This window comes from Candoia aspera, chromosome 8 (genome assembly GCF_035149785.1).
Source record: "Candoia aspera isolate rCanAsp1 chromosome 8, rCanAsp1.hap2, whole genome shotgun sequence".
NCBI lineage: Eukaryota > Metazoa > Chordata > Lepidosauria > Squamata > Boidae > Candoia > Candoia aspera.
In genome coordinates, this window is record NC_086160.1 from 32,171,812 (window position 1) to 32,190,485 (window position 18,674).

The 18,674-nt window shown below is 36.0% G+C and overlaps 1 protein-coding gene across 1 annotated transcript in view; it reads left to right on the top strand.

Moving 5' to 3' along the window:
• Positions 1-314: 314 nt before the first annotated feature.
• Positions 315-18,674, top strand: part of MARCHF1 (membrane associated ring-CH-type finger 1) — a 150,725-nt gene continuing 132,365 nt past the window's right edge. The window contains exon 1 of the mRNA XM_063310111.1: positions 315-610. The gene's annotated coding sequence lies outside the window, so the exon portion shown is untranslated. The remainder of the gene's footprint in view (positions 611-18,674) is intronic.

Genomic DNA, 18,674 nt, shown 5'->3' on the forward strand with positions numbered 1-18,674 from the left:
GGCTGCTCTCTCGGGAGAGGAAGCAGCAGCAGCCGGGGAGCCAAACGAGGAGTCGCCGCAGCGACTGTGCAAAGATGGAAGCGCCCGAGAAGCTGTGAGAGGAAAGAAACGCGTTTTAATCAAGACCCAGCTTTGCCTTCGTTTCCATGACAGTTATTAGGTAACAGAGACATTGAATTGTCTCCCACAATGCTCTGGAGAAAGGGGTGGGGAGTGGGGAACTGGTTGCTCCAGTGACAACGCTGCGGAGTTGTGACTAGCAGGAACTCGCCTCACGGAGAATTTCAAACTCCTGGAATATTCTGCCTCTTCTGCGCTTTGCTTAAAGTCACGGGCAGGGCTGGTGCTTGCTTTCATTTTTCAAAGGAGATCTTCCAAATCGCTCTTCTGATTTCGCAACGTACAGGCTTAGGCAACGCGAGGATATGAACAGTTATCCAGGTGGGCTACGCAGAGGGAGTGAAGCGGAAAGACGTCCAATCAGGCTTAGGCAACCCGCAGCCTGGTCCAAATGCCTCTCCAGCGGATCTCTGTAATCCCAGCGCGGGAGACTACCAGCAATGGGAGAAGTTCCCTAGGTAGAAACAAAGAGAAGAACAGGGAAGTCGAGGTAAGAGGAGGAACGAGCCTTGGTTTTGATTGAACAGCGTGACAGATAATGGTTGAGAGGGCGGGGAGGGCGAGGGGGAAATATCCCTGTTTATTCAACAGGAAGAATTAGAATGGGGAATATCCATTCTGTCCAATATGTGCTGAAATGCTTTCTTTGGGATACCTCGCTAATGCAGGCTTCTCATATGCACCCCCTCCCCCAATTAGGGGACCAATAGACACTTGTGTAAGGGACAATACTAAAAAAGGATAAGAATTGTCAGCTTTGTGCATTTTGAAAAGGGACTCTTGCAGAAAAGGGGTGTGCAGAGGAAGATACACAGACCATTGATTCTGCGGACAATAGATACTGTTCTTTCTGTATTTTCAGATGACATGCTAAAAGTCAACAAAGCATCTTCTTCATAGACTAGGGGGAATGTTTCAAAATTGAATGGTATCAAAAGATCTCCATTGCATGGCTAAGCATTCAGACAGTAATATCATCAGTCTACCAAACATTGGTAAAAGGTTTTCTGAAATACAGATAAACAATTTATTATTTCTTTCCAATTGTCCATTTTTTCTCATCCTATTGTTTCCTTTCTTTTATACAAAAAAGGAAAAAGAAACTATCCTGTCACTGCTGATCAGGACATTCTAGGTTTCTAAGTATCTAGCATCCTATACATTATATTCATAAATACAGAAAGCACATTTTGTAGCAATGATCTCAGTTCATATAGGAAAAGTAAATTTTATAGATGCTGTTTTGCTTGAAGGCTTTAATAGTATGTGGGGAATGAAGCTGCTTGTCTTTTTTAAAAATGTTGTCTGGTAAACATTCCTAATTGACCTTTAACATACATTTCAATTGTGAATGAATGTGGTTGAGAACAAAACAAATGGGGATATTTAATTGAGGAAGATTTACTGCATTTTCTACTGGTGCTCTATTATAACTTCTTTTTTTATAGTTTATATGATTTCTTTTTCAATTCCAGAGAGCAATTTATGCAGTAATATAAAATATCAGGTGATTTACTGATCCTTCACTTAAATCTTGTCATCTGGCAGCTGGCTTGTAACTTATGTAGTGATTATTAGTCCCATTTTCAGCTACAAATATTTTTATGCTTCTGAAAAAAAAAAAGATATTTTCCCCAGATAGACCACGTTTGGTCATATTAAACAAGTACTGATAACTGTGAAGTATCATATCAGAGTTTTAATTACTGGGAATCAACTTAAAGGGAAAGTGTGTCTTAGAAAGAAGCCATTAATAAAATATCTATATATACAGATATAATGCTGTTTGAATGAAAAGTAATAGCATACTATTCACTTACATGAGTAACACATTAGTCTGATATCTATAAACTGTGTATGAGGTTCAGAAAATTAGATATTGACCAAAATCCATTATGGAACACCCCCACCCCCATCCTCAAAAGTTCTTCCTTATAATTTAATTTTGGAAAAGAATGTTAGTGATACTTAATTTTGGAAGCTTGAGCTGTTTGTTGGATATACTGTATGATCTCATGGTGGGACAGCAGAAGCAGTTTCAGGAAGGTTTAGAAATGTAATAGAATAAAAAAGTTATTTTTTTTTCCTTTTTGTAGGAATGACATGTTTTGATAAACTTCATCAATAAAAATATGTGTGGTGAGGCTGTCATATGTTATTTTGAATTTCTTACCTGTACAGTTATTTACCACTGCACTACAAAGGTGTCTGTACAATATCAGTAACATACAATATTGAGGATATCCTGATAGCCTCTTAAGACTGGGTGCAAAATTTTGGAAATCACTGTACAGTCCAGAATTTTACAGCCTAGAATTGAGAAATTCTCTGCATCTTTGATCTCAAATTAAGTGTTTTATTTCAGGAAAGCAACCGAGAGAGGATATAAAAACCTTTTACCATCCTTTCTTTTAATAGATGCCAAAGTCTTGACCACCTCATTTTCTGAAAATTAGCCCCTTTCTACCCTCAAAGACAAAGAAATCATCTTCAAGCGAGATTATAATTTACATTACACAATTTCCTAAACTGTACCTCAGTTTATTCTTTTATGGTTTCTGGGTTTAGGATCTGTTTTTATACTGTCTCATACAGAAGTATACACTTAACAAATTCTTGAATTTTAACTGTTGTAGGGGATTTTTAATTAAAATTATGTGTTTTTATTTTAATATAGGGCTGAAACTAAGGACTAGTGAGTTGCTTCATTCTTCCCACTCAAAACTCTTACCAGACTGTGTTTGAGGCTATATTCTTGGTCCATTTTTTCACTGTCTTTCTTTATTTGGATGACATCAGTAGACTTCAGTCTGACCAGTTAAGAATGCTATTTTTTTTCATCAGTATAAGTGATCTCATAGTCATTTTTCTGTTTCATACTTTTAAAATATATACTATAATAAGGAAATATATTGTTATATTCCTGCCCTGATTAGTGAAAGTTGAATCTAGATTTCTGCTTCCTAATGCCACTTAAACTTTTATTATCAGGACATTCATTCCATGTAAACTTGTCTTCCAAAGAGATCTTTCATGCTGAAAATTCTTGGATTATGCTCTAAGCAAGCCTTCCCAAACTTGGTGTCATCCAAATGTATTAAACTCTCAAAACCCTGGTCAGCATAGACCTGGATTGTGAAAATTGCACAGCATTAGAGGAGCACAAGCCTGGGAAAATATTATGCCCCCAAATCTAAGGCATATGCTTACTTCCTCCAGAATGTTGGAAAGCCTGCTGAATTTTACTGTGATCTGAAGAAACTGAGTGTGAAATTTACAATGCATCCAGTGCTTCCATGAAGGACAAATCACCTTTTTAGAAAACTTTTGTCTGCCATTAAAGGTCTTTTTATTGGGATCCTTCTGATAAACTTCTTTGAAATCTAGGATACTGTTTGAAACCCTCTTCTACTAGTTTTCCATCTTTATCATGCAGCCTTCCACATATTCTAAGCAGAACTATTTCAACAATTTGATTCTCAAAATGCTTATGCTAAACTTATTTAAGGATCAGTTAAACTCTGTGCATGTTTTCTCTCTCTCTCTCTCTGTCTGCTGCTTATGATTCCTGCAAAATGTAGAACATTCTTTAATGGAGTTGAAGTAAGAAAATAGTAATTGCTGCTCTTACGTTATGATGAGCTGCAGCATTTTTTGCCTTAACTGCTTGGCTTAATAATGAGACCAAACAGCAATTACTATAGATTGAACACTTTAAAGTGTCTTATGAAAAGTAAATGATTGCAATACATTTCAATGATATGAGTATTAGCAAAATTCACCAATGTAAATAATACAATAATGTAGTTTGAATAAAAAAATATTGATTGAAAAGTTAATAGGTCTTACCAGGCTGAAAGCTATACAAGCCTTACTTATATTTAGCAAAATGTATCCCCTCAAAACTAAGACTGTTCATTTATATTTTGCATTTGGACCTCAGTCACTGAAAATTAAACTCACCAAAATCTAGCATAATGGTCTGTGCCTGAAAGAATACTGTAACTTAATTACCTAGCATGCACAAACAGAAATGATTAAAATTATGTTGAAATTCTCATCAGTAATAAAGTAGGTTGGCTTGAGCAAGTCATCGTCTCTCATCCTAACTTGCCAGATAGAATTGCGTTAAATGGAGCCAAGTATTAGTGCTCAATGAAAAGTTACATAAGGTAGGATAAATTATATTTAAAGTGCATGATCAATGGTTTATTTAGATTGCACAACATACATTATTTCAGATTTGTAATCCTTTTCAGCAGTTACTGAAAGTAGGAAAAAAAGTTTGAGGCTTTAAAAAGGGAGTAAATGTCTGAAATATGTTGGGTGATATAAATAAAATATTGATAAGACATTTGGAAAATAATTTTACCTTTTTTCATTGGATAGAATGTTGGGTAGATTGATTCTGAAAGAACCATATAAACAGATCTGAACTGCTTTGAGGAACATTGAGTTTCAAGTAAAATATGTAGCTTAATTTACATCAGAAGAATTTGAAATGTTTATCTAGTCGAGAAATTAATATAGTGATTTGTTCATTTAAAAATTTAGCTTTTAAAATCACAAACATTAAAACTTTCAGAACTTACTATCCAACATTCCAATATGGATAATTTCAGAACATTGGACAGCAATCAAGGTTTACTGTGTGTTAAATTGATGTATTTTTGTATGTAATATTTCAGGCCTATAATATTTAAGTTTAAATTTTTTGTAAGCTTTTATTTATGAAAACAAGAATCCATATGCAAAAAAGATAGAGAGGAAAAAAGGAACACTTCAAATTATTTCAGTTATTGAGAGAAGTAATTCATGGAAATGCTTTACCCCAGACTAGAATTTGGAAAATGACTGTTTTTGAGGGATGAAATTGGATTGGTGATATGCCATATCCCCCTTCAAATGTGACAGAAGGTCGTCAGCATTTTCTGATAATTGTATGAAATTTGAGAAGTTTTCCTAGAGTTCCATTAAGCTGCTCATCAATGCTAGACAGCTTCCTAAAAGGTATATTCCTTCTCCATAACCTTCTGAGAAGGCAATAAAAGCTTTAGACAACTTTTTAAAAAGAATGTATGGTCTTGTCTTTCAACTGTTGTAGATGTTATATGCCCTTCTCATAAGCCTGTTAGTCTTTTTGCCTCTAAGTTTAGGATAAACAGCTTCTTGGTTCTATCTACCCTTGGGTCTTTGTGCTTATATTTAATTGGTTAATTTGTTCAGTACAATCATTGTTATGCAAAAGATGGTAGAACAGAAATGCTGAGCAACATGACATTCATTTTTTGTTAATAGTTCTGTTTAGGTATTTTGAGGTGATGCAGGTGGTTATAGCTAGCAGTAGTAATTACAGTGCTTTCATCTGTAGATCCTTGGTAGTTCATCTTTACCTTGGAATACTTTAGTGCTTGTAATTACTCAGCCTCTTAATAAAGACCTCAACATCTGTGCTCATTTTATATAAGTTTATTATAAGGTTTAAAAAGCCAGTCTAACCATTATATAAAAATTACTACAATTTTGCAGTCAGATGCACAGCTAGTATAGTAGCAAAAAAAAACCCCATGCATTCCACCTGTATATTGTCCTAGGCTTATCTATCTCTTATCTGCTTCAACATATGGAAACTGAACATCCACACTGATTAAATTCTTATGAGAAAAGATACTGTTTTGTTTTTGTTTCCAAAAACTAAATAATTGGGCTGGCCAAGTTGTGTAGCTTATACTCATAGAAAAACTTGTACATTGTTGTAGATCATAGCTTCAAAACCTGCACATTTGGTCTCACTGTGTCTACAAAACTGCATTTTGATAAACAAAATAGGTAGAGGGAATATTAGAGAGCCACTCTGGTGTAGTGGTTAAGGTGCTGGTCTAGAAACCAGGAGACTGTGAGTTCTAGGCCTCCCTTAGGCATGAAAACCAACTAGGTGACTTTGGGCCAGTCACTCTCTCTCAGCCCAACCAACTTCTTGGGGCAGGGGTATTAGGTAGGTTCATCACCTTGAGTTGACCTATATATAAAGGCAGGATAAAAATATGGTGATGGTGATGGTGATGGTGATGATGATGATATAATCATTACTGGTTCAAGTTATTTAAGGTCAATAATGGAAAAAATGTATTCACAAAGCTGACTGATCACTGCAGGATATAATAGGTGATTATAACAGGTGAATAAGCATTGTGATGGTGATCATGTGACAAACTGTTGGATCCTTGACATAAATGTTTTCAAGTTCTTACTTTAGACTATGATCCTAAGCAAACAGAATCTCTAGTAATAAGTTTTATACTTAGAAGATGTGATACAGCCCTGCACATAGAACTGCCTGCTTGCCCACAGCCATTTGCATTCAGGCATTATTTTCAATTCCAGTTATACATATAAAGCTAATGATAATTTTGGTGCTGTATTACACATTATATATGTAGGACAATTGGCAGGACCAGCCCATTTTAATGTTTTAGGTGATGTCTGAACTGGACAAGACTAGGATTAGTCCTTATTAGACACTCACCTTTTTAAAATGGGAAACCCATTTTAAATTTCACAGATTGGCTGAACAGGGCTGGAAATCCTAAGCATAATTACTTGGGAATAAGTGCATGGAACTCAAGGGAGCTTACTAAAGAGTAAGTATTTTGCCCACACAAAGGTTTTACCAATTTGTTTCCAAGATGACCTATACTAATTCTTTTCTAGCACAGCAGCATCCTATGCATACTTACTTGGAAACAAAAGCCATTAAATTCAACAGAATTTAAGAATCATAAGTGCTTGCTGAGTCCAGATTTCCATGAACAATTCTTCTTCCTCCTCCTCCTCCTCCTCCTCCTCCTCCAAATTGTATGTGTATGACAAGCAATTTGTGAGAAAACAATTGCTGTGTGGACAGATAGGAGATCAATGATTTTTAAAATTGGCTGTTTATTTTACAGTAAAATATTTTCAATCAGTAGTAATTGAACTTTTTTTTTTCATCCTAGCCTTGCCTTTTTTTTTGGGGGGGGGGCAGAGTGTGGCCTATTTTTGCTTCCAAGAAGATGCATGACATCAAAGATATGTTGGTACACAGCAACATTAATTTGATAAACACAAATAGTGAGATAACAAATTGTACTGGGGTGAGCTTGACCTGTTAGTCATTTTTCTCTTTGGTCATTGTATACATTGTAAATTTAGGATTAAGCTTAGGTATGGTTTATATTTGGAATGTCTCTGAAAATGGATGTAGAGAAAGAAGTTGAAAAGTAGAATAGGTTTGAGTGTGGTTTCAACGAGAACTGAGCATATACCCAAAATGATTAGGAAGAAATGTTCCAAAATGTGCACAAATACACACCACTCTGTTATTCATTAAAGTACCCAATCTTTTTTCAGGATCCACAAGAGCTTACATCACCATTTTACCCCTTACCCTCCCTAACCCACAAAAAAGTTTGGTTTTACCCACTCTGAGGATATTCTGTGGCCTGCAGAATTGTTTTGGGGTTGATTTTTTTCCTATGGCCCATGGATGGTTCACCTTTGCAGTAGCTTGAGAGTCACCTAAGTATGATTTTGAGAATTATTTTCAACTGGAGCTTCCATTTTTGTGCATTTCAATTCAAAGAACATTTGACCATTCAGCATTAGAGAGATATAAGAGATATAAGGACTTTTAGAAACAAAGGAGGAAAAGAAATTATAACAATGGAAATAAACATATCTTATAATGTGCTGGCATTGTACCACATGATGGTCTACTTACTTTGTTAAAGAACTTTTCGGCATTATTGTATATGGTAATTCTGTGGCACATAATGATGAACCTTTTAGTAAGAATCGAGAAGACTTATAGTGTACAACTGTGCAGTACTATTGATTCAACCTCCAAAGTTATTTTGAAGAGGGCAGGAACATGAATATAGCATCTGTACGGAACACTATAAAATAGCCATGTGCTCTTCTGAAATCATAGCAGCTGCAGTTGGCAGCCACATGATCTTGGCATTGCCCTATAATGCTGTATCAGAGCAAGAGTCCAGCTTTACATTAAAGAATGATAAAATCCTTTTATTTGTTCATCCTTTTATTGTATTTCTTTCCTTACTCATGTCAGTGTTCTCAAACAACAAAGCTTTGAGTCTTATTTTTTTAATTACTTATTGGTAACTGTCTGAATGGATTTGGTTCTTTAAATACATAGTATCTTTAAGACAGGATGTTGATAATTTTCTCTACTGAGAATATACAATATTTCGTCTATGAAACATTTCTGAAACAGGCTTTCAAAATTGCAATTTTAAATCTACAACAGCCAAAATAGAAGTTTAATTTTAATACATTAAAATGTATTTAAAATGTATTAAATACATTTATTAAATGTATTTAATAATTTTTTTCTCTTCACTATCAACACTGTATTCTTGATTCCCTAGATGGAATGTGGTTGCTAAAAGTCAACAACTTGATGGCATGTGATGTCACGATCATAGTATTATAGGTGTCTCTTGATAATACATCATGATAATTTGCTAATTTTGATATTGTGTAGACAATAATTTAGGAATTATTTTTCTTAATTATTAGAAGTAAAAGTTACTACTGTACATATAGATAATTTTCCATATTTAAAAGATGCCATTGAAATATCATCTACTCTATTGTAGTGTTTTTGAGGCAAATGTTTCAAACCTATTTTTTTATTATTTTTTATTTTATTTTTATCCCTCCTTTATTATTATTTTTTTATAAATAACTCAAGGCAGAAAACATACCTAATATTCCTTCCTCCTCTTATTTTCCCCACAACAACCCTGTGAGGTGAGTTGGGCTGAGAGAGAGGGACTGGCCCAAGGTCACCCAGCTGGCTTTCATGCCTAAGTCACCTATCTTAATAAGAACATTGGAGAAGTAATATTACCCTAGAAATGTCAGGGAAAGGAAAAATCAGTGGATAGTGATTATACTTGACTTCTACATTTTAATGTATTTAATAACTTGTAGCTTTAATATTTATTTCTTTGAATTTTCTGAATTTAGGATTGCAAAATATCTCTGAGGGTCTATTTTAAAAAAAAGTCACAGGGATTTTTAAATACTTTTTTTATTTTTTTAAGTACTTTAAAAAACACTTTTAAATTCTCAAATGAAAGTTCTCAAATGGAAGTGCAAAATGTTCTAAGGTGATATATCTTTGTTAGTTTTAAAGTGAGAATGATTCTACACAGTCTTTTTTCCACTTTGTTCTTTTTTAAAAAGAAAAGCTTTATAATATGCACATAAGATCACTCCATTGCTGTTTCAGGGAGAATTTGGCTCCATTCTATTACCATACTACATTTGCAGCACATACTATATAAAAGTAAATTATTTTCTCCTTTTATATGGAATTATCATGAAAGCAGTGTTTAGCATTTGTGGCAAGAGAAGACCATGGGACATTAAAATATCGTAACTAATTGTTTCATCAAATAAATGTAACTATTCACTGTGGACTTCGGGCCTCATCCTACATTGTTTTTTTTCTGTTCAGTAATTGATTTCTGAGTCCAAAGTTGTAGAGAAAAAGCAATGTTTGTGCGTTGTGGCAGGACACATTCAAGATAAAATTAGTTAAAAAAAATTAATAAGCCATGTTACAGTTTTAAAATAAGATCATTACTCCATAAATTATGTTGTACTTTGAACTTAAGAATTGCTTGCTAGGTACAGAGGGATTGGAAAAATGGTGCCATAAAGTCAGGACAAGTAGGATGTCTAATTGTAATACTGGAGATGCTTATATATTGGAGAACATTCAAACCGTCTGCATGTCCAGTTAATTAAATAAGTTTCAGTTATTCTTATACAAGGATAAAATTCACAGGGATGAAAAGAAAAAAAAACATACTTGTTTGATATTTGTCCACAGTGACTTGTAAAATATTCATTGCATTCTCACTTGTAATCTAAATATGTTAGGGTTGTGTGGCACTGTGGAAGCAACTATAAAATCTCAGGAAAAGATGCAGCTGCTGTATGGAGTTGCTGAGAGGTAACATGTGCACCCCTGCAGGCACCAAAGCTCCTTTTTTCCTTTGAATCAGAACTGCTGCACAGCCCTAAAATACACCAATGTAAGAAGATATGAATCCGTCCAAGCATCCCTTTTTCAGCCCACATAGCCCCCCACCCCATCCAGCAGCATTACTGAGAATTACATGTCATTTTGAGAATGAAATGGGGAAAAATCCTATAAACAGACCTCAAAATAGGCACATCCTAGTTAAAAAGCAAAGGATAGTACCATAAACATTTCCCTAAAGCAGTCCATCCACATATATGATATACTACAATTTCCTTTCTGTTATTCAGATTCCCCAAAAATGTTAAGTGTGGTCCTTGGCCATTAAACATTGACTTACTCTTCCTCTAGATTAAAGAAATAGCAGCTTGGTCCCCATTATGTTAAAAAGAGAATATTTTTGTATCCAGTTGGGTTGATCTGATGATTATTTGTAAGGTAAGGTGATCAAACAAACAAAAAAATGGTATATATCTGTGGCTCCTTGGAGAAGATGAACTTTTCTCACATTTGAGAAAAACATGGATGCCTGAACAATGATAGTCTCTTTAGTGTTGCTCATTATTCTGGGTCTCTCAGTGGGATTTGCCATTTTTAGTTCATCATATATTCTTGGCTTATATAAGGTACTTAGCAGGACCATGCTTCCTTCCTACCAGACAAGGTTGATCCTTATCACTTTGAACTGTAATTGTTGTTCATTCGTTTAGTCGCTTCCGACTCTTCATGACTTCATGGACCAGCCCACGCCAGAGCTTCCTGTCGGTCATCAACACCCTCAGCTCCCACAGGGACGAGTCCGTCACCTCTAGAATATCATCCATCCACCTTGCCCTTGGTCGGTCCCTCCTCCTTTTGCCCTCCACTCTCCCTAGCATCAGCATCTTCTCCAGGGTGTCCTGTCTTCTCATTATGTGGCCAAAGTATTTCAGTTTTGCCTTTAATATCATTCCCTCAAGTGAGCAGTCTGGCTTTATTTCCTGGAGGATGGACTGGTTGGATCTTCTTGCAGTCCAAGGCACTCTCAGAATTTTCCTCCAACACCACAGTTCAAAAGCATCTATCTTCCTTCTCTCAGCCTTCCTTATGGTCCAGCTCTCACAGCCATATGTTACTACAGGGAACACCATTGCTTTAACTATGCAGACCTTTGTTGTCAGTTTGAACGGTAATACTGAACTAATTTTCATCAGTTTGAACTGATTATACTGTTCACTTGATGAACCATTAGTTCTTTGGATGATCCATGATTCATTTTCTTTATTCTGGCCTATCATGTTCTATTCCGTGACTCTGGTCCTGAATTTATATTTCTATACTGTCTCCTGGATTTGATCCAGCTGTGTGCACTTGGCAGGATGCTGTTCCTCCGTTATCCGTCTGTGTGTTGGAGATGCTTGTGCAATCTGTTGGAGGACCATTTCCTAAAGCAACCTTATGAACCCGCTAATTGGAGCGGCAAAACATCCACATTTTCAAAGGCTTGACACTGATACTTTGAGGCTTTTTCTTAGTTTTCTCAGTGTGAATGTACATGTACCAGAGACATTTCTGCCATGATTTTCTTTGATCCAGTGGCATTCATACTCAAAAAACAGTAAAGCACTGTGAAGCAGCCAAGCTGAGCCTTTGAAAATTGTGGCTGCCTCAGAACCCTGAGTAATCTTTTTAAAGGATTGCTTTGAATGATTTTCACAACTCTGCTTAAATATTGTTTCTCCTATTTGCCCTAGTCTCCATCCACAGAGTGATGGACTGGACATGGTTTACACAATGCATTTGTATATCCACCATTCAGAGATGCATGCATAGCAGAAAGTAAATCACTTTCATTTCATGTTTCTTTTGGCACAATGTTAAAAACAAGACAGATGATTACACTAAAATGTTTAATTAGCTACAATGGTGTAAAATTATGCACAGCATACAAGCTGAGACCTTCTAAATTATAGCTTCCTCATAAAGTGTAAGATACAGAGTGTATAGTTATAAATTAAGAATTCCGTCACTGTTGTATAATTTGCCATTAACCATTTAAAAACTAGCATGAATTGTAATGCTTTAAATTTTTGTTACTTTTTTGCTTAAAGTGCTTTATAAATCACATGCCTTTCCATAAATGCCTTACTATAGTGAGTAGCTCCAATGAGGCAACATAAAATACACATGCACTTCTTTCTCACAGAAGCAAATAAAAGTGGAGGTATGGGGAATAACTGAAATTAAAAAAAAATGACTTTTTCCATATAATTCTTGTAGAGTGCCATTTCTGAATCCACTTTCAGATCAGTCTCAATCTTGTCAGGTAAAACTTGTTCTTCTATCATAACATCTTCGAAACACAGTCTATCTACAGTATAGAGGTAGACACTCTTAAAATTAACTTCTGAGTCCATTGTCTTTCAGTATGTCCAATGTTAAAATATTTTGCTTCATTCTGTATTAGTAAGTTAAATTTAAGTGTTCTTCTCCTTTAATTGTAATCTTTAGTTCTTTCTGGTTCCCTCTAGTGTCCAATCTTCAAAGTCCCATTCTGTTATGTTTTTTTTAAAGAATTCAAAACAAAAACATTCTCCCATGGGAAGGATTCTTATAATTCCAAAATCTTTCAGATCCATCTGGACCCTTAATCCATTTGTATCCATTTTGGATTTGAATTCCAGAATCAAAATTCTAATCACCTTTTTGCTGTTTATTCCAAAAGGGGAAAAAAAAGACCTTAAATTTGTATTTAAAACTTCTTTCACTAAGGATTGAAGGAAACTCACCTGATACTGTAAAACTTTTTTGATCCAAATTTTCCTAATAGCTGAAAAGCAGTTAACAAACAATTTCCAAATGTGATTAGAAAAGGAAATATGCTGTCTTGTGGTCTTGCGAGAAGCAACTATATGGAGTACTTGTGGGTGATCTCAAGTCCTCTCCTTGTCTGGAGATGAATTACAAAGAACCAGTCTACTTTCTGGCTCTTCATTCTGCTGCTGTCATCAGCTCTGCTTTTAGTGGAGCTGTCTTCAGTTCACCATTTCTTCCTTGGAAGTCCCGATGCTACAGTGGATATGCAACATGCTACACCGGACATACGAAAGATCAGACACTGGCTGATATCTTACTAATTGAAAGGGATATACAAGTAACAAACCAAGAGAGTGACCTGGATAATTTTCTTATATTGGATTTACAAAACAGACTTGTTAAAGCTTTGAAGAATTTTGTGAGAAGGGACAAAGAAAAAAATGAAAAGAAATTAAGTTCTAGGACATTATTTGAAGGGACTAAAGATCAAGATTGTTAAAAGGAAGGAATATTAAGTTGGTTTATTTGTTCAAGGTTAAAATAGATATGTTGTTATCTCTGGTAATCCTTAATGGATTTTTGCTTACATCAGGACTGAAATGATGAGGTTTTATAGATTTGTTTATAGATAAGAAATGGGAAATGGGAAGAATGGCCTTGATAATACATACTTCTGAATGAGTTTTTTTAGGATCCAACTCAACTCCAGCATGGAAAACCCTTTTTGTAGCCATGCAAGGCTAAACATGTATGTGGCATTTCATTTCTTTTAAATTTCATTTTATTTACCTTAATTTATTTAACTAATCAGAAGAAAAAAAATAGAAAAAAGAACAAGGTAGCATACATACAGAAACACATACATAGATACATACAATATACACATACTGTACATACACAGTGTACTTTTCATATATGTGTGTATATATGTTAGGTTTTATACAACAGTTTTGATAAAGGATGACCATATTTCATTGTAATGATCTATATCTAATCTATGACTGTAAGCAATTCATTCATAAATTGCATAATTGGAGGAATAACTTTACCTTTCCAAGGTACAAGGATTAGTCTGTTAGCAATAAGAAGGGCATGAAGAATTTTCATATAATAGGCATATATTTCAAAAGAATATGGACATCCAAAAGTATTTAATACTGTCTCAAACTCAAATTCTTTGTTCCTAGAATGGAACAACTTTAGGGCAACACAAAGATATGTTTGAATGAAGCATTATTGTCACTGCATCTCCATCACAATTAATGACTCATTCATTTTCTATACAAATGCAATGGGTTCTAAGTATTTTTTGTTGAATGAACAATGGTCTAAGATTTATTGAAATTTTGGAGATAGATATTAGGACAAAAACAAATATTTGTGCCATTTAATTTAATCAGATATACAATTTTCCCCTTCCTTCTTGTGAATAAGGTAAAGGTAAAGGTTTCCCTTGACATAAAGTCCAGTTGTGTCCGACTCTAGGGGCGGTGCTCATCTCCGTTTCTAAGCCTTAGAGCCGGCGTTGTCATAGACACTTCCGGGTCATGTGGCCAGCATGACGACACGGAATGCCGTTACCTTCCTGCCGAAGCGGTACCTATTGATCTACTCACATTTGCATGTTTTCGAACTGCTAGGTGAGCAGGAGCTGGGACTAGCAACGGGAGCTCACCCCGCCGTGTGGTTTCGAACTGCCGACCTTCCGATCAGCAGCTCAGCGGTTTAACCCGCAGCACCACCGCGTCCCTATCTTGTGAATAGGATGCAGTAAAATGCAGTAAATCACTTTTGCTTTCGCTTTAGCTTCAGTAATTAACTGTTTCTTTGCCTGCAAATGTACAGCTTCTACTATGGTCCATGTGCCTAACTTAAGCCTGTAGCTATGTGTTAAGTTCTCCCTAATTCTTTCCTTAATCAAGAGCATTAATTATGTTATTAGAACATTAGCATTCTTTCTTCTGAACCTGTTATTGCCACTGGACATCTATACAGTGTACTCATGATTCCATGTAGCATCTTCAGTAATTTTCCTCTTTACCCTGAAATCAGGGGCATTGGAGCTATATGAAACAGGCAAATATTCAGTAGTCTTCATTCCACTTTGGATCCAGCAAACTACTGACAACAAAAGCTGCCTAAATCCTTCTTTGCCCACTAACTATCTTCTTCTTTGTCCAAATCGCCAACAACAGTGCCAACTTATTCCTGTCAGAACATAAACCCATTTTTCACTTCACTTCATCAGTTGGGGCATTGCTGGTTGTTTCTATAGATTCCTGACTATTTACAGCTTCAGTAAGATTGTTGAACCATTTTCATCATGGGTCTTAGGAAACATTATCAAATGCATGAAAACAAAGCCAGGAGATAGGAATTTCCAATGTTTACCTCTCAATGCAAAGAAAAACAGCACAGCTTGAGATTTAGTTCTACAGCTTTAAAATACACATTAGTATTGCTTAAAATCCCATAACTGTATTACTCAATATTAAGGGCATGAAGGATATTCACAGTGTATTCCATCAAGTTTTTAGTATTATAACTGGAATATTGGAAGAATGATAATTCATTTTCAGTAATAAGCAGTTGAAAGCAAAGCCTCCCAAATAATTAACTGATTATAATGTAAGCAGGAAAAAAAAAAAGCATCTTTCTGGATCTCCCACTGTTCAGATACGTTTCTTTGAATAGAAAGTTAATAATAGTATATATTACTATCTTATTTCAGTTTTAAAGTAATGACAGTTATTGTAGAAGCACTCTGATCATTCATACTGTATATACATAAATATCTTTTATATTATTATTTTAAAGATGCTTTTTAAAAATTGCAGTTCTACTTGACTTCTAGATGGTCACTTATAGGTTTGTACAAAATATAACATTGCCTGTTATGAGCACGCGTAGCAGAGCATGCATGAATCTAAGGCTTGTATCCTTACAGTTCCTCATGGTTTTGGCCTGAATCCCTCAAACTATACAGTACCATGGGTTACAGATGCATCCTGAGATAAATTCTGTGATTTTCTGATGGTTTTGTTAGCACTGCATGTTAAAAAGTAAAATCCAAGTTTTTGTGCAATAGGAATTCTGGAAAGCATTGGTCTGTTGGTTTTGCACTGCATTCTGTGGACATTAACTTTAATAACCTTTCCATAAAGTTACTGCAAGAGGATTTGTTTTAATTCTAATAGATCTGAAGTTTATGCATTTATTTTTATCTGAAAGTAATGAAAAAGAGTAAAGGCTAAACTACACTAGAATAGGGCTATGCATTAGATTTGATTCCAGAAGAAAGTTTCAGAAAGTATGGAGAATGAATCCATACTATTTTCAAATCTTTAAATCCGTCACTGTGAAGAATTGCCCACAGGTGCCATGTTCACACCCCATAAGTGGCATTGGTCATGCTTTTGGATGATCTCCAGAAGGAGCAGGATGGGGGTATGCATCCATCCTTGCTCTACTTGACCTCTCAGCATCTTTCAATACCATCGACCATGGTATCCTTCTGGACTGGCTTGAGGCGTTAGGAGTCAGTGGCACTGTATTGTGCTGGTTTTCTTCCTTTCTCTGATGCCAGTTCCAGTTGGTGTTGATTGGGAGTGAGAAGTTCTGCTCTTGGTCCCTTCTATGTGGGGTGCCACAGGGCTCAGTACTTTCTCCACTCCTGTTTAACATCTACATGAAACTGCTGGGTGAGATCATCCATCACCATGGGGTGAGGTATCATCAGTATGCTGATGACTCCCAGCTGTACATCTCTGCCCTTGGTGAGCTAATTGATGTTGTTGAAGTCCTTTCTCATTGCCTGAAGACTGTGGGGGGGCTGTATGGGGAATGACAGGCTTCAGCTGAACCCTGGCAAGACTGAGTGGCTTTAGTTTTTAGGGCCTTCTGTATCTGGGGATTTATCATTGTTGGTGCTGGATGGGGTTGCACTGCCCCAAACAGACCCAGTGCACAACTTGAGGATTCTTCTGGACTCACAACTCCTGCTCGATGAGCAAGTGGCAGTCATGGCCAGGAGGACCTTTGCACAGCCTTGTGTTATGTACCAGTTGCACTCCTTCCTGGATCGGGAAGCTCTGCTGTCAGAAACTCATGTCCTAGTCACCTCTTGAATGGACTACTGTAATGCATTCTACATGGGGCTACCCTTGAAGTCTATCTGAAAAATTCAGCTGGTACAAAGTACAGTAGTGTGGGCAGTTACAGTATCTGTGTTCCAAGATCTGCACATGCTACACAAGCTGCATTGGTTCCCAGTTTCCTTCTGGGCCCAATTCAAGGTGTTGGTTATAACCTTTAAAGCCATATATGGCATGGATCCAAGATATTTGAGGGACTGCCTCTCCCCAATTATATCTACCCATCCTATCAGGTCTGGCAGGAGAGGCATGTCATGGGTCTGATCAGCTAAGGAATGTCATCAGATGGGACCTAGGAAAAACACCTTTTCTACCATAGCTCCCACCATGTGGAACTTCCTTCCCCCCAAGGTGAGGTTGGCCCCAACCCTGTAGGCCTTCCAGAAGGCCCTTAAAACATGACTTCGTCAACTAGCATGGGGATCCCATGGTGGAACCTTTTAGATGGTTGTATGACAGTTAATGGAATGCATTCTCTGTATGTTTTCCTGCTGTTTTGTTTTTATTTGTTTTTTATTTTTTTAAATTTAAATTGGTTGTTTTAATGGTTTTTATATATTCTTGATTATTACTATGTAAGCCACCCAGAGTTACTATATGAGATGGGTGGCTATACAAATGTGATTAAATGAATAAATATATAAAACCTTTTTGCATTGAAATTGATCTACTGTCTGGCCCTGTAGTGATCTACAATGTTAATGTTATTGACAGAAAAATAATTGCAGTAAGTGGTACATGACAGGAAGATAATATTCTGGATGGACAGATAAAATACAGTCACTGATCTTTGAATACTTCCTGATTTTTGTTTTTGTTATGGCAGAAAAGTCAAAACCACATGGGTAAACTTTCTTTAGTTATTGCAGTAGAAGAGAATATGTGTAGCTCAGGGTTAAATTGTGGAGTCTTTGGTGCTCTCTGAGCTTGGTTGTTTAGTTATTGCACACCAAAAATATTTCTTTGTGCTTATATACCCATAAGTAAATTAAACACAAGTAAATCTCAGACCAAAGTTTTCAAAAAGTTTATTCTCCAGTTGGCAAAAGGCTATTCGCCATAGGCACATGGAGAATGTTTGATGTACAGTATTCTGGAGGGTGGACATAGGTCATGCAGGATGACAGCAAGGCCTGCTGGTTAATGCTCTGCTTGTAAAGAGCATGCCACCTAGAAAATATTCCACTGCAAACCACAGTGACATAGGTTTTGTGATTGCAGAAATTGCTGTGTGCAATGTAAAATATACTGCAACGTTCTCCTCCTATTTGAGTTTTAAATCTTATTGGAAACAAGCTTGACCATTCTTGAATAAGCTACTTAGATTACTTTCTGGTGCAGCAATAGTTTTTCTAAGACAAAATGAAGTTTTGATTTACTTTTACTTTAATTATGAGGAAGCAAAATGTTGAAAAGAATAATTCTGTGCATTTGAGTTGAAAGGAAAAACTGTATAACGTCTAAATCTGGCTCTAATTTTAGAAGGTTATTTTTAACACTAGCATCTTCATCACAGCAAGCAGAATGAACAGAGATGTTACCCTTTC